Source organism: Rhipicephalus sanguineus, chromosome 1 (assembly GCF_013339695.2).
Source record: "Rhipicephalus sanguineus isolate Rsan-2018 chromosome 1, BIME_Rsan_1.4, whole genome shotgun sequence".
NCBI lineage: Eukaryota > Metazoa > Arthropoda > Arachnida > Ixodida > Ixodidae > Rhipicephalus > Rhipicephalus sanguineus.
In genome coordinates, this window is record NC_051176.1 from 70618330 (window position 1) to 70635860 (window position 17531).

A 17531-nucleotide genomic window follows, 5' to 3' on the forward strand; every position below is an offset into this window, starting at 1 on the left:
CACTGTATAATGCTGAATCAAATGATTTAAAAGTATCGATCCTGAATTGTAAGGATGGAATCAGCGCTGTGTCCTGCGTGCTCATAGTCCCATTTTCTGCGCTGTTCTGCCAGAATGAATTTCAGCTCTGTAATTGCAGTCCATGCTTGCTTTTTTTTTTACAGAGGACCTGTGCCACTTGCTGCCCTTGGCCCTGGCAAACTCGTCCCCCGCTGCCTAATGAGGCAGACTCTGTCTCAAAGGTACTGGGCTCTCTGAAGGCTGTCATGCTGCAAGCCAAGCAAGTGTCGCTACGCATGGCTGCAACCCACTGCATTACTGCCCTTGTTGTGCACGCCAGCTGCCCCACTCTGTGCCCAACTTCACTTGCCTGGTGAGCGGGATGGCAGGGATCTGGTTAGCTGTTAGGTCGGACAGAGATGTTCATGGAGTGCAGGAAGAAAATGTGCAGATTTACGTCAACACATTGGTTTAGGCCACACATGGAGATTTGGGTAAACACATCAACACAGACAGCTGATCCATTCTGCAAGCACAGTGCTTCATTTTCCTCACGCATTGTTCTGACTGCACAAGACAGTTTGTCATGAGGGACAAAATAAGATTAGTCCTTCATATCAATGGAAAATGCAGACCCTAAGTCTTGCCTGCTTTTCAGGTGAGGGATTATATTGGCTCACTAGCAGAATAAGAAAAAGATCATTAACATCAAGGCATTCCAGTTTGCCTTTAAAGAAACGAGGTGATCGTGTGTCTGCCAAGAAACATTTTAGCTGACCAGTCATTCTAAAGGAACATTATTTTGCGAGCTTATGTTGTAAAAAACGCATCAAAGAGCCGTACTTGCTACTGACAGTGTTGCTTGCTAGGATTTGTCGTTCAAGGCTTTTAACTCCAATCCTCGGTTCTTGCCTCAATTTTTGTAGCCTGGTTAATGACCAGTGTTAAATTCTTTAGCAGGGCTTGTGCTGCCTTCGAGTCGTAGCTGTCAGGACACAGCATTCTTGCAAATTCCCTGCTTAATTTGGGGCAGTAAAATGCAGTGGGGCAAAGCTTTAAATTTGAAAGGTCTACGATATCTTGAGCAGTACACAAGCTGAGATATGCTGCTTGTGCAGCTCGTCATAATTCTGGCAGAAGTTTAATTCTTGTGGTGATGATCCAGGGATTTTTTGGTGACGAAGATCAAAAATACACTCACGAAGTACTTTTTTGCAAGCTAGTTGGTGCGTTCTGAAATTGATAATTGAACTCTTTTCTTTTGTGTCTTTATTTTTGTGCGCCTTCACAACTTCTGAAGTACACTATTAACACATTTCATTGTGTGCTTTGTTCTTTCCACTTTGCTGAGAGATCAATTGACACATTTTGATGCATTGCCTTCAGGTGCATTGCCACACAGGTGATGTGTTGCCACACAGATGCATTGCCTTCAGAGATGAAAGCAGCTTGCTGTCACCGCACCCATGTGTGGTCAGGAGAAATGTGGGCACTATGACGCTTATAGCAAACATGTTTGTATGGTACAGCAAGCGTCTAGTGACGGCGTGAGCTTTGTAGGCGACGTGATGTGGCACAATTAGGAACGATTGCTCCATGCGGCAGCAAACGTTGCGTTTGATAAAGCGGCGGATGTTTTTATGTAGCACACCATTTACACACGCAGACGGATTGGGCAAAGCTGGACAGTCTCTCCCGCCACAGGCCTTTGTTTTCCTCGTCATCATTTCGAGTACACTCAACCTCGTTATAATGAACACGGATATAACGAATTATCGGTTATAACGAAGTAAATGAAGAATAGTCGTGTCATAGATACAGTGCTACATATAACCGTTTATAAGGAATTTTCGGACATAACGAAGTTATTTTCGTGGCAGATGTGACTTTCGTGGCAGATGTGAACCCGCTTTGCGGGGTTCAGCGGCACTCGTCACGCCGACTTAGCACGTGGTTAAGCAGGGCTTTCCGGCAAGTACTGAACATATTCAAGACAACGCTTGTTGTGCAAGTTCTGAGTTTATGCACTTGGTTTGCCGTATTGGGGCATAATGTGTTTGCTGTGCCACCCACCTTCTCTCGCATCTCTCATTCCATCCATTGCAAGCGCTCTCGAGATCTATGATACCTCTGGGTGGTTTTGCCATCAAATTTGCAATAAAGCTGAACTTTAATGAAACGCTGTGTGCATAGTCATTGCAAAAGCCAAGCTAAACATACTGTAATTTTCTCGCATATAACCCGCACCAAAACTTGAAAAAATCGCCTGAAAAGTGAGGGTGCGGGTTATCTGCGAATAATCCGGAAGCAGAGGGTCGGCTTCACGGCAATGCATGGCCTGCCGTGCAGTCCGCATCCCCATCGGCATCGTCTGGTGCAAAGCCAATAAAAGCAACACAGGCCATAGACAGATCCCTCGTAGCGTGTTTATTCACTTTTTGCGTGCTTTGTTTGATTTGGTCAACAGCGTCACAACAGTGACTTGGCAGCGTCTGTCTCCGAGTCAGGTTGTGGCCAGTTTGCACCGTTGGTCAGCCTTGTCTGATGAGGCACCATGAGTGGGTCTCGGTGGCAATCTTTCACCGCGAAAGAAAAACTTGAGATTACAGCTGCTGCGGAAGAAATCGGCAACAGAGCTGCTGCGAGGAGGCACGACGTCGACGAGTCCTGCATTCGCGACTGGCGAAAAAAAAAGGCCTCTCTCGAAAGTGCACACAAGGAGAAGCGAGCATTTTGCGGCCCGAAGACTGGTGCCTACCCCCTTCTTGAGACGCAGCTTGTCAAATTATTGAGGTTGGTCCGCGCTGAGGTTGGCCCGCGAGATGAACATCTCATGCAAGTTTCGGGCGAGCCGTGGATGGCTCCAGCGATTCATGGCCAGGCACGGATTTTCGATGCGGCGGCGAATGACTATGTGCCAGCGGCTTCCCAACGCCTGGCGAGGATAAGCTGTTGAGCTATCAACGTTACGTCATCGGGCTGTGGAAGGAGCCACAACTATTTGCTCTCCCAGGTGGGAAATGCCGATCAAACGCCGGTGTACTTCGAGATGCCAATGGGCACCAATTTGCAGAAAAAGGGCTCGAAATCTGTAAGCGTACTGACGGGCGGAAACACCAAACTACGCTGCACAGTAATGTTGTGCGCTTAGGCGGACGGTACCAAACTGCGCCCGTACGTAATCTTCAAGCGCAAAACGCTACTCTGCACTCCACCTGCCATCAGGGATTGTTGTGCGAACCGAAGATAACGCGTGGATGAATGGTGACTTCGTCTGTGACCTAAGACGATTGCGTCTTCGAGAGCGGCGACGAAGCCTCGGATGGCAGCAGCGACAGCGGCGAGTCGGCGATGATTGAAGGAACGGGAATCGGCGCCGTCAACGTTGCGGCGATCGCTTCCAAATAAAGTTCTTTTGTAAACGAGATTGTGACTGTGCAGTTGTGACTTCCCAAAACAGTTTTTTTAAGCTAAGCATTGCGGGTTATACGCGAGGACTTTTTTTCTTTTTTTCGGGGAGTTCAGAGTTAGGAGTGCGGGTTATATGCGAGAAAATACGGTACCTCTTGCTTGTGATAACTAGGCTTCCAGGAGTTAAACCTCAGCCAGTTTTTGTTCAAGAGACAAGGAGTAGTGAGTTTTCACTTCCTTTCGTATCTCACCATTGGATGGAGGATGTGCCAGTGCTGGAGAGAGCCCTGGCTATGTGGGAGCAGTTGAGGCACTACACTGAAGCACTAAGCAGCTGCAGTGAGCTCGCACCAAAATGCGCAGTTTATGAAAACGTCAGTGCTCTTCTGAAGGACCAGTACAAGAAGGAAAATCTGGGCTAGTTGGTGAAGGTTCATTTTAACAGCTTACAGTGCTAAACAGACAAGGACGAAGTTCAAAGAATGTAATGACATGAGCGCTGACTCAGAACTACGGTTATTATAAAAAACGAGACGAATAAATACAAAAGCCAACCACGCCTCAACAGAACGACTGCACATGTGCAGCACAATCATCCAAGTGATGTAAACATGCCAGAGCACGTGGACTATACACGTGCGTTTAGAAACAAACAAACAAATAAGACTAACCAACATAAATGTGAAAGAAACCTTTTCCCGCCTTAATCAAGATGACACTCAAATTTCAAAATCGCACCTACTTTTCGCTAAGGCAACAGACAGATGCACCTCTCCCCTTCGCTGTTAATGCGCAGTACTCACGGATTGAAACAGGACAATTTAGAGCTAAGTAACGCACATACTTTCATTTCCACCGTCTTCAGTTTGGGTAATATCGGCGTAATTTTGACTCGAAGGCGTAGATCAGAGCCAACATTATCTTTAGAGACCAGATTCGTCGTGACATGACGGGGTTATCTCGAGCAATAGTGCATACCAGTCGTTATACCAGAAAATTTGATGTCTGGTTTGAATCCATGAGTACTGTCATAGCTTCCATTATCTCCCTTGTGTTTTGATGTTTATGCTGGAACAAACAATCGGTTTCCCTTACCATGGGTTCACATCCACACTCTTAGCAGTGCGATGGAGGGTGCAAACCGCCTGTAGCCCTCAACAAAGACAGAAGTTCTTTCAATCTAATATTCACGCATCGCCCGGTTTGTCCAATACACTGGAACCTCGATTATACGTCTACCGGTTTGTGACATACCCGCACTTTACGATGAATCGGTTTGGTCCCTGCAAAACCCCCATAGAAATAATGTATTAAAACCTCGGTTATACGATGCAATTTTTACGCTGACCCCACGTTCCCACGTTGTATGACGACTCTCTGATACCATCCGAGAAAAGAAACGCCTTTTTTACTCTAATCTAACACTGGCCAAATATTTATTCACGGGCGCAAAATAAAAACTTATGTGCCGTTAGGTTGACGATTAAGAAAAAAAGCAAAGAGACATCTACAGTATCCCTTCACAGAATGGAAAATTTATTCTCCTGGTAGTCACTTGGTGCTGTCATCCAGTTTCCTTGGCTTTAAGGTCATTTATGGATATGCCTCGATCGAGGCACATCCCGGATTGTTACCTAGACAAGCTCTATCTACACCGAGTAGCTTCAGCTAGTCGACAAACTCGTATTTGAGATCTCGATATTTTCACGTTTTCGGCCCATGGGAACTGTTCCTGGGTGGCGTACAGCTGAAGATCTCCCTCTGTTTGCTGTACTCGGTCACAGGCCTCGAGCACTCAAAAAGGATGTAACGCAGCTATCTTCACCGTGCAGAATAACTTTCCCTTGATGTGAGCCTTCATAATAGCAGCAGCACATCACCAACTGTGCTTCACAAGGAAACAATTACAATGCGCACTGCTCAGTCAGGCACGAGAGCATCCTATGCAAACTCTCAACATGTGCTCCATCGCTATCATGTGATCGCGATGACACTGTATCTGTTTCTTCTGATGCAAGGCTGTCGCCAATGCGGTTTTGGTTTCGTTTCTACGCGCAGGCAATTTTCGGACTCGATTTATCGGAGGAAGATGCATGTTGGATTAGATTTTTTTTCAAGTTGAGAATAAAGATTCGCTCACACGTCCTTCAATGGTTAGCTGTGATTTTTAAAAAATAATTTAACCTACCTTCCTCGGAGAAATGCAGGATCGTACCGCGGGCTTATTCAAGCGGTCTGTACCCGTTTTTTGGACAAGACTGAGTGTCACTGCCTATGTTCTTAATTTTTCGATTATACGATGCCCGTATTATACGGTGGTTTTGCGTGGTCCCCTCAAAGTCATATAATCAGGGTTCCACTATATATACACGCCCGCATGACAATGGCAACCTATAAACAACAGCTGACTTGTATCTAATATATCTGTCTTTTTGCTTCTCAGAACATGAGTTGCAAGTTTTACCCACGCTCTAAGTTCCTTATGCAAACAGGAGTGGATTAGGGTTGCCACCTGCCCGGTTTTCGATCGGCCCGCCCCGGTTTTTTTTTAACAGTGGGCCGGTTGCCGGTCCGCACCCAAGACTGGCCGCCATTTGCCGTTTTTTTTTGCCATCGTATAATGGTTAATACTTTCTTTTGGCATTTTATAAGCGTAAATTCAACAACTACGAAGCTTATACTAAACATTTTTGTCAGTCACTGAACTCTCACACAACTTTGAACCAATTTCTATCTTGTGCCCATAAAAACTCGAAGCAAGATTCGTTCAATTTTACCAATAAATTAAATAGAGCAAAAATGAACATCAGTGGTTACGTGCTTGCATCATGAGTGAAAATCCTCCGCCTTCGAAGCAGCGAAAATTATGTCAATGTCTGTTCCGAAAGACTGGATATCTCAACCTGAGAACGAGAGCTTGCTCCTGGCCGTGGACTACATGTATTAATAATAATTGCTAGGGCTTTACGTTCTAAATGGATGGCACATATGTAGATGGCAATGGCGTAGCCAGAAATGTTTTGAGGGGGGGGGGGTTGTATGTTTGCGTACAACGATTGAAAAATTTCGGGGAAGGGGGTGGGGTTGAACCTCCCCAACGCCTACGCCAGTGGTAGATGACATTTATTTATTTTTGTGCCAACAGAATAGTTGGTTAGCTGTGTTTTTTTTTGTACATGTACATCACATTGATTTCTGACTAGGCAAACAATGTTACAATACATGACATTGCGTGTCAATGACTGAACATGGCATCTTTGTTTCAGCATAAAGTCAACCACCTGTATGAACCCCCTCTCCCCTTTCGAAGAGCCGGTTTTTTTTATAGTGGTAATGTGGCACCCCTAGAGCAGATAGTGGCAAGTTTATTGGGGGCAAATAAGGCCACACGCACCCCATACCTGCTTCCTACATTGTTCAGGCAGTGTGAAACTTTATGTATATAAAGTACAACCACTGGCCTTTTTTCATTGCGGACCTTCTCTTTTTTATTTTTTTTTCCTCATTGACACCTTGACCCATTTGATCAAATTATGGCAGGCTGTCATGACTTCCATTTCGGGGTAGCCCGGTGACAGCATTTTTTTGATCTGGTTCAGGAAACTCTCGTTCAGAGAATGAGTGCAGATTTTTGGGAGCATGGCATGCACGCTGCACTCCGGTATCGTGTATCGCGTACACGGCAGCATTGTGTACGCTGCACTGCCAGTGTTGCTCGTGCGTTTGTATGATCCACAACAGCAAAGAAATATATTAGAAACAGCCGATCGTTTTTGTATTCTAAGCAATGCTTTTCGGCTGGAGAATATTACAAATTCTTCTCGCACCAATATTTGCACCAGCAGTGATGTATGACTGGAGTTTCACTGTATGAGTTTTATCTAACTCGTGTGCGCAATATCACTGTAATTTTTTTGCCTTGCACTTTTCTTCAAATAAGTTTTCGAGATGTTTTTTTGGTGTAATGATTGAACAGTTCATTTTTCAAGTGCTAACGTTACATCAAGCAACCATAGTTATGTTTTAGGAAGCTAAAACAATTCACATGTTGAAATGGCGTTTTGGTTCATTTGGACAGATGTGAAGAAAAGGTGTGGTTTCTTAGCTTGTAGTATTTGTGTTTCTTCTGCCTAACCGTAGCCACAATCATTAATGTAAATGCAGTCTATTTTCCTGTGACGTGAAAAATTATTTGCCCTTCATGTACTGTATGTGCTCGTGCTTTTGCTGCTAGGTTTGCCAGACTGTTGCTAAGTGCGCACTCATGTTTGTGCAGATGTTCTTGTGGAGTGTCTGGCATCAGCTGACGTCCTCTTTCTTGAGTGAGTATGTTTGAGCCCTGAATCGAGTAGTCTGATTGTACATGGAATTTAACTGTTTAAAGGTGTCCTCAACCACCCCTCGTGCTTGGTTAAAAAAACGAATACAGCGGAAAGCAGACACTGCTTTGAACAGCTCAGCGAAGGTTATGTGGAACAAGGAGAGTTCACAAGCAGAGCGCACAGTTATCACGTTCTCAAGTGCCCTCTCTTAGACCTGTCCACACTCTCTTTGGAGGGTCTGCGCCGGCTCTATTTCGTCATAGAGCAGATTGCTGCTATTGGCTGGTAGCTGACATAAACCCAGAGTGGCGTTTGGATCAGATTCACTTCTTGCCATACGGTGCTGCCACATGCTATAGTCTACTAAATCTACACAGTGGCAACAGTAGCGCAAACTGGAATCACACTGGGACAGCGCGATAGCATTTTATGACGCGCGCTTGAGGTCATGATGCACACTGGCGTAGCTTCCTATGTCATCGCTCCCCATATAGCTTCCAGTGCACTCTTCGGGATGCAAGAAGAAAGTGATTAAAGCATGGTACATATCCCTGTAACTTCACTCGTTCCTGAGGGGTTTGAAAAATTTTTTCATTGATCAGTTCATGAGGCAATAAGCTTTGATACTGAGGTCATTCGACGATTACTTGGAAAAGTGGTTCAGGGCCCTTTTAAGCTCAGTGAACAGCATGTGTGGTCTGTTACATACTTGCTATGAACATTATTTATGTGTTTGCATGTGCTTATTAACTGCAAACATGTTTCTGCTGGAATGCTTTATTGGAAACGAAATTGAATGGCCTTTTCTGCACAGAAGAAAATTTGATGCACCTTTATTAAGTTATTTTTGGGATGGGAGTGGCATTTGGCTGCACTTCCATCATTTGCATGGCTAAGCAACAAAAGTGGTTATGGTAGCACTTGGAGTGCAAAGAGATAGGTGTACCATACCCTGAGATAACTATCAGTCGCAGCCCCAGCCAAATCAGCGTAGGCAGTGCTGTTCCCACTTGCCCGAATATCTTCTGTAGGTAGCGCTTCTGCACATGTATTACTATGTCAAGCAACCTGCTTGCAGGCAGTTTCAGTTTTGGCTTTACCAGCACATCCAGCACAATTTTTTTTTCCTTTTTTTTGAGGCGCATATTTTTCAGATGCATTTTTTTCTTGTGCTATCATCAATGGAATAATGGTATGGAAAATTGGTTTTCCATAACTTTAACAAAAAGACACTGCAAGTATTGATATATTTATTAGTATTGATTAGTAAAAGCTCGTTAATTCGAATTCCACGGGAACACTGAGCAATTTCGAATTAAACAAAATTCGAAATAATGAAAGTGAGCAAAAATGGGTGGATTTCGGGGGTGGGGGCACGAAAAATATTTATTGGCCAAAAAAGTCGGTGATGACCATCTGCTTCTTTTCTCTGAATGCCACAGCTGCGGGTCTCTGTTCCAGCGCGCGGACGCGGCGCAGGGAATCCTCTTCACCCTCTTCAAAGCTGAAGAAGAGACGCGCCACATTAAGTGCCTCCATCACCGCAGAAGCTGACGGGCGCACAGGCGCTTCGTCATCTTTGTCTTCCTCACCTTCTGGCTCTTCAGCAACAGGCTGCGCACCGGCTACTTGAGCGATAATGTCCTCATCAGTCAGGGCACCACACACCGATGCACCGGTGTCAACTTCAACATAATCGGCAAAACGTACGCCCCGAAGAGTGTCGCGCAATGCCACTGGCATGAGCTCCTCAGCCCCGTCCACGTCGACGTCACAACTATCCTGCGCACTTCCAGCTGCAAATCCACTGTGGCGGAAACAGTTTGCGATTGTGGTCGTGGTCACCTGTTCCCATGCGCGCACCAACATGTGCATGGCAGTGAGCAGCGTAATGCCGAAGTCCTTCCTGTCGCCCGCGCACAAAATCATTCTCTCCAGCATGTGACGCCTATAAAAGCACTTGATGTTCCTTATCACACCCTGGTCCATTGGCTGTAGGGCCGCAGTCGTATTTGCTGGAAGGAACACTAACTTTGTTGCTCTCAGCTCAACGTCGACTTTGTGCGCCGAACAGTTGTCGACGACAAGAAGAACGCGTCCGCCGCCCAGTTCCATTCGCCTGTCGAATTTCAGTAGCCACTTCCTGAATAGGTCACCTGTCATCCAGGCTTCCTTGTTTGCGGCGTACTCCGTCGGCAGTGACCGAATGTTTTTGAAGCGCCGTGGCTTGAGTGCTTTGCCAATCACAAAAAGGGGGACCTTTTCCGTACCGGTCATATTTGCGGCGACCAGAACAGTGACACGCTCTTTGCTGCGCTTGCCGCCGGCACAGCTGTCTCCCTTGTAGGTGATCGTCTTGTCTGGCTGCAACTTGAAAAATAACGCTGTCTCGTCAGCGTTAAACACATCCTGTGGTGAGTAGCTCTCCAAGTACTGCTGCAGGGTGTCGCTTCTCCAAGTAGCGCATGTTTCGGCGTCCACTTCCTTTGCCTCGCCGGATAACGTGCGGAATACGAGATTGTGCCGCTCCCTGAAACGATGAAACCATCCCTCGGAGGCGACAAAGTCTTCAATGTCCAAGAGCAGGGCGAAATCGGCTGCCTTGGCCATGATGATAGGGCCGCTCAATGCGATACTCTGGGCTCTCATTTCTTTAACCCAGATAATCAAAGCCGACTCCAGTTCCGGGAACTTCGCTGTCCTTAGCCTTTTTCGACTGGCACCAAAATCCTCGGCTTCATAGGCGTTTTCAATGGCCGTCCTGTTGCGTATGTAGGTTGACAACGTGCTCGGAGGTATGCCGTGCTTCCTCGCAATTTCGTATTTGTTCGAGTTCTCTTGGTCAACCTCTCGCAAAATCTCCACTTTCTCCTTGACAGTCTTCGCGCAGTAGTTTCCCCACGGCATCTTGCAACTTCGATGCGGAATAAGATGGCTTGACGGCGTGAACGAACAACGTGCTCGAGGAACAAAGTGACGCTGCCGGGTGCGGCCTAGGACTGCTAGGACTACTCCGCCGACTCCTCAGCGTCCCGCGGGTCCCGCGTATACAAGTGGCGCCAGGCGCTGAGATAGCGGGAGGGCTACGGAAAAAAAAAAAAATTGCTCCCTGGATTTCGGAGGCCATACTTTGCTCGCCCTTTGCTCGGAGGCCACTTGAAGCTTGGATTGGATTGGATTGGATTTATGGCCTCACCCTTTGTAACGGGCGGGCATCAACCGATGCCCTGGCCTAAGGACTTAAAGAAAGAAAGAAAGAAAACTATAGCGCGTACACGTAAGTGGCTACACACACATCTGACCACCACTGTACATGCACATGTTCAACGGGGAGAGCTTCGACATGTCAATGTGCGCGCACCTTTGTCCACCACTCACTGAGTCGCTTCTTGGTCGTAGCCACTCCGCCACCACCAGGAGCGTCGTTGGGCGAGAAGCCAAGCGCCTGCTGTAAGGTGGTGCCATCTGTAGGTGCTGTTGTGAGGCCCTCGCAGTTCATGACCAAGTGTTCGATTGTCTCCTCGTCGGCACCACATACACGGCACATTGCATCTCCCACACTGTCATCAAAGCGCCGGCGATATGCCAGAGTTCTGAGAGCGCCGGCTCGTGCTTCGAAGAGGAGGCTGCTGGCTACACTATTGTCGAATAGAGGTTCGACATGGATTTCCTGTTTGGATTCCCTATAGATCCTCAGTGTACTCTTCTCCTCCATGTCTCGCCGCCAAGTGTCAGCCTCCGTCATTCGCACTTGGGTCTTCACTGCTTTGGACCACTTACGCTCGGTGTCCTCCTGCACAGGGCTCGCATAGAAGCCGTATTTCCTGCTTAGGTGCTGCAGTCTTTTCGACCATCTGGTGCGGATGCCGTTGCGGTGAACATAATCAAATATTCGCCGTGCCCAGCGATGTGGCTGCATCAGGCGCAACCTGCCTTCGTAGGACAGCTTGCTCCGAGCTTCCCGCGCTTCGAAACAGGACCAACCCAAATCACCCTGGACTGCCTCGTTGGCAACGTTGCCGTGGCACCCCAGAGCCAGTCGTCCCACGGCGCGCTGACTGCGTTCAAGCCACTCCCGGGTCTGCGCAGCGGGGCAAATCACTGCATTAGCGAAAGTCAGCGCCGGCACGTGTACCGCCTTCCATAGTTCGCGCACCATAATGGGGTGGTTGAAACCCCACAGGCACCTCCTACGGAGTACTTGGCCGGCCCTCTGGGATGATTGTCTCAAGTGCCTCTCGTGGTTTGCTGTATAATCTACTTGTGCCCAGAAGTTCACCCCGAGGTATCGGTACTCAGGTGCTTCGGGCAGCAGTCCTCCATCTGGCAGTGTCAGCAAACCAGGAAGCCCCGGGCCAGAGAAGTTGACCACCGCCGATTTCTTCGTGTTGAACTGCAGTCCCAGTGGCGCCATGGCTTCGGCACAGCTGGTAACGAGGGTCTGCAGGTCGCCACTGTTTCCCGCCAGCAGCACAATGTCGTCAGCGAATACGAGTCCCGGCAGGGTTTGCTGTTCTTTGAGCCCATCGCTTATGCGCTCCACCACAAAGCCCACCCCAGAGGCTAGTATTTTGCGCTCTACACCGGCGGTATACAACATATAGAGTAAGGGTGAAAGAGGGCAGCCTTGTTTTAATCCCTTGCCCACCCTCACCTCACTTGAGTAGGCTCCGTTTAGGGTTGCCACAACAGAGCTATCTCTATACAGGCGTCCGAGCAATCCAGTCCATGTGGGCGGCATTCCAAGTGCCTCTAGATGCTGTAGTAATAGCTCGTGTGGTACACTGTCATAGGCCTTTGACACATCTAGGAAGCAGCCAATCAGTCCCCGTTCCTCCTTTCGTGCAACCTCTATACATTGGGTAAGGACAAAAAGGTTGTCCTCCAGCCGTCGGTCTCGTCGAAAACCGTTCTGTAACTCCGTGAGGTGACCACCCTCTTCGGCCCACGTAGTCATCCAGACCTTGAGAACTTGTGCGAACACTCGGTACACAACACTTGTGATTGTGAGCGGCCTGTAGTCTCGTAGGAGGCCGGGGTCTACCCCCCTTTTCGGGAGCAGGATTACTTTGCCACGTAGCCAGTCACTTGGGATAGGGCCACCAGCTAGGATTTCGCTGAAGAAATCGGCCAGCTGGGCCCGTGCACCAGCACCGAGGCGTTTCACCAGCCCTGCAGGAATGCCGTCGAAGCCCCGAGGAGTGCGGGCACCTATCTTGGAGATAGCCCTGTCAATGGCGCTCCTTGCCACTGTCCACTTCTGGTGGCCTGTGCCAGTCGGTTCTGAGACATCTGGGCAGGGGAGTTCAGTATGTGTACTGGGGTGTGGCTGCGCGTACAGTTGGTGAAGATAGTCGGTTAAGGCTCGGTGGAGATCTGTGGTCTTGTCCCCTGTTGATTCTGTGCGAATTTCCGGTTGTGTTGCTTTGCCATCGAGCCGAGAGACATATGTCCAGAACTTGGCCGCTGCTCCTCTGCCTGCAGACTTGATTGCATGGAGCGTCTTGTGATTGGCTTCTGCTATCTTCCGTTGTGTGATAGCCTGCATCTCCCGTTTTCGCCGCAGATATTCCTGCCATGTCGCCTGGACATCCTCGCTGTGGGGCCTCTTTACACACTGGCGGTGACATCGGTTGGCGGTTCGGCGGGCTTTTATTGCTCCTTGGACCTCCCCATCCCACCAACTCTTTCTGCTAAACCCTCGACGCGCCTTGACAATCTTCTCGTGTTTCCGCATGATCTGGCGGAGCTGGGCAATGTACTGCTCATAGGTATCTGCTTGTTCGCGGCCGGGGCATAGTTCAAAATCATTGGCCACTTCCTCGTAGGCCGCGTCGGGGAGAAACCGCGTAGCAGGCTCGTGTTTCTTCACCTTTTGACGCCAAGGAGATGCTTCAAACTGCAGCCTGAGGCGATTATGGTCACTGCCCAAACTGTGCCGGCCTTCCTCATCAACATGCACATTCCGGAGGCTCTTGCCAAGACCTGGTGACACAAGGGCATAGTCGATGCATGAGCTCAGGCCCCGTGCGCACCACGTATACGTGCCCTCGCAGTCTGCTCTGAGGTTTGCGATTTCAAGGGAAAGCTCCTGGGTCATCTCTAACAAGAGCCTCCCATTGTGGTCAGTGTAACCGTCGAGCTCCTGGATGTGGCCATTAAAGTCGCCTAGGATCAGCACTTCATGACCTTGCCCCCGAAAAAACCGGTCGTGCCACCTATCGTTCGGCCGTAAAAGCTTCCACTAGTGTTTGACGATGATGACGCTCGGCGGCGCGCGCTTCGAATTATCCGTAGAGGCGGCAATTTCTGTTCGAATTACCAAATCGTTTTACACATGGTCTCCTATGCACTGCGAACCGGACTGCGGCGACCATTTCGAATTATCCAAAATTTCGAATTAATGAGGTGTGAATTAACGAGCTTTCACTGTATATGTGTCACTGAATAACTGACATATTGGCAGAACTCTTCTGCAAAGCAAATTACTTCATCTCTTACGTTTTCACTAATCTGCCAGTGTATTGAGTCTGCATGCAAACATGCACCTTACACCACAGTAATGTTTTTAGAAAGCGATAAAGTATTTTTCTTTCGAAGGAGCGTGGAAAGCAGTTTTATTGAAGCAAGCAGTTTATTTTGAAGAGCCATGGGGCACGAATTGTACAATTTGAACTCCTACATACATGCGCAATTATTACTGAATTTTGTTGCATACAGGGTTGGTACTGTTGTTTGTCCCCTTTTGGGGTTTGTGGGGATGCTTGCATCTCCTGATAACTTTTCACCACATGGTGCAATGTAAGCTAGCTTCCCCATGAGATACGGGCCAAGCCAAGGTCAGCTACTTGTGCTGCAGTGCAAGAGATGGCACCAGTGTTCCCGGGTGACGTAACCTGATGGCAGGGACAACCTTAGACTAGGTTCAGTTTTCAAATTCCTGTCACTGTGTGGACCTGCCACCACTTCTGGCATCTCGTGGCGTTACTGTCACTTCTTGATCGGTCAGAGCGGCATGAATGGAGCGGTGCTGGTGGCGCAGCACTCTGTCTGTGGCTGTGCATGTGCTTTGGTGATTTGTTTACATGAGTGTTTTCCTGTACTCTCGGTGCTTTTTGCGATTGTCATAGCCTAGGCGCATAGTGATGACTGCGGTCCGTGAGTGAACGATGCCGACATGCTATGTTCCTGGCTGCACGAGCGGCTATGTGACGGATATCAAGTCCAACATTTCTTCTCTGCTCCCAGCGATGAGACGGTTCATGGAACAGGGCCATTCCGCGTGCTGACAAAGAGCTCTGAACGAAGTCTAAGGTTTGCAACATCTATTTTCATGACGACTATAATCTTGAAAACTATGTTCATGTCATCAATGGAGCAGTTGCTCAAATGGCACATGAAAAATGGAGCCTCTTTGAAGGTGTGATCCCAAAGGTCTTTCCAAACCTACCTTCCTACCTCCGGAAGCTGCCCTCAGAAGAAGTGGAAAAGAAGAGAGGGCGTTCAGGAGACATTTTGTCAAAGTGCTGTCTGGAGTTTTTCAGCACTTGTCAAAATGTTGTCGCATTTTTCTGTTGACTCAGCTAGCAGGGTTGTACGAATAGAAAGGTGCGTAGGAGACGAACAGCTGGCTACAGTAAGTGCACGCACACTCGTGGAAGAGGCTTACTTGAGTGGCAGCATCGCCATTATTGATGACCTCCAGAAACTACTAATGACAGTTGACAGACATCTAGTTTGTGAAGGAGAAGGGGCTCATAGAAACAGCTGCTATACATCTCTTAAGTGCAAAGTACTTTCATTGCAGGCATTTGCACATTCTGCCAAAAACACGTGCAAAGAGATGCCTCTAGGGAGAAGGAACAACAAGCACAGAGGCAAAATAATGTGAAAAATTTTGAAAGGAAGGCGATGAGGTCAGCAGCACCAGCAGCAAGAATTTCGTCTTTGCAGAATATCATGAAATTGAAAGAACACTGTCATCTAAGGATCCAGTGCAGTTCTTGGATTGCTGCCACTGATAGAGGAGTTAGATTTTGAAACCTCTGTGGGACAAGTGTAAGTCAAACGCTCACAAAGGAGTGCGGTACACAGAGATGTGAGAGATTAACTGCCTGCTACTTCGCATTGCCAGCCCCAAAGCATATATGGCTTGCTGCGCAGCATGACACTCCTCCCACTTACAACGAGCAGCCGGCTCAATCAGACAATGTCAGGTGTACCTTGTGAGTATCCGTAGCTACAATGGAGCAGCCCTTGAAACAATCCATGGCTTCTAAAAGGACAAGCCTAATATACAAGTGTGCAGAACACTTGCGCTCAATGAGATTAAACTTAACGAGACTTCAACAAGTCACCGGAAAAGTTTTATGGTTTTGTCGACTTTTCAGCTCGAGCAGGACAAAGCTGGGTCATATCTGCCGACCATGCTTTAGTTACTATGTTCATCCCTATTTTGCACTTGTGAATGCGGTGCTCTGATGAACGAAATTAGTGCTGGCTTCATTTCTTTTTGATCCCGAAATAAAGTGCTCAGAGTGTGTATATATCAGGAGAAGCTGCCTTGAATTTATTCATAGTACCTTAAAATATGTACACCAATTGGCCTGTTGATTGCTGCTTCACGGCTTCTTCAGTGATTTAAAATAGTAGGTCTGAAAAGAATGATTAGTGCGTTTTCATGCCCGTTACTGCTGAGCTACTTACACTGTACTCAGACTGAAATGAAAATGCAACTAACTTTGAAAAGACTTTGGCATCTTGGTGGCGATGATGAAATGTAAAGGGAATCTTCACCATGCTGCTTTACTAAATACGCAAGAATCGGCAACAGCTGATTAATAGAGTGTAGCGCACGGCCAAGGCTACTGGAGCTCTTGATTACGCACTTCAACAGTGCACTCTGGGAGAGTGCAGCGGCATTTTTCACAACTCCACAAATTTTTTCAATCAGTCTGCTGAACACGAGGCCATAAGAATATTACAAAGGGCATAAAAAAGGGCATATTAAAAAGGGGTGAAAACACCTGTTGCGATTGTACACAGTGTGTCTACTAAGTTTCGAGACTGGCAACACTGCAAGATAGCGAATGGAGCTACAAAGCAGTTATTCTCTGTAGCTTTTAGTGGCGAGTGTGCTGTACATTGTGTGAAGAATTCACGAAGTTGTGGTGTGAATTTTGTGAGTTACAGTGATTTCGGGAACATTGTTCAGTTTGTTCGTCATGGATAGCAAAGTGGAGCAGAGAGTAGCCATCAAGTTTTGCATAAAACTTGGCAAAACAGCCACGTAGACCACGGACATGATTGAAACTTCTAACAACACTGACACTCTTTCTCAAGCGAACATTTTTGCATAGTATCGACGGTTTCGTGAGGGTCCGGAGGTGGTCATGGACAGCCTTAGACCTGGCCGTCTGGTAACCGTTTGAATTAACTGTTAAAAATGTTGAAAAAGTGCGGGAAATGCTGTCTGAAAACCGCTATCAGTCCCTCAGGATGATAGCGCAGGACCTAAACTTTAGCAAGGATACTGTCAGGAAAATCCTGGAACAAGATCTAGAAAACAGGAAGATTTGTTCGAAATTTGTGCCCCACAGTCTGACAACAGAGCAAAAAGAAGACCGGGTATCTTCGTGTCAGTTGTGGGTTTAACTGGCAGAAAATGACCCAGAATGGTTTTAAAAAAATGTTATAACTGGCGATGAATCACTTTTCTATGCGTGTGATCCTGCTACAAAGAGACAATCAGCAGCATGGGTGGGGAAGAATTCCCCACGACAAAATAAACTTCGCATC

The 17531-nt window shown here is 47.5% G+C and overlaps 1 protein-coding gene across 1 annotated transcript in view; it reads left to right on the plus strand.

Annotated features, from left to right (window-relative positions):
- The first annotated feature begins 275 nt into the window (after positions 1-275).
- LOC119392893 (uncharacterized) overlaps positions 276-17531 on the plus strand; it is a 48950-nt gene continuing 31694 nt past the window's right edge. Inside the window, exons 1-2 of the mRNA XM_037659821.2 lie at positions 276-373; positions 7688-7733. The gene's annotated coding sequence lies outside the window, so the exon portion shown is untranslated. The remainder of the gene's footprint in view (positions 374-7687; positions 7734-17531) is intronic.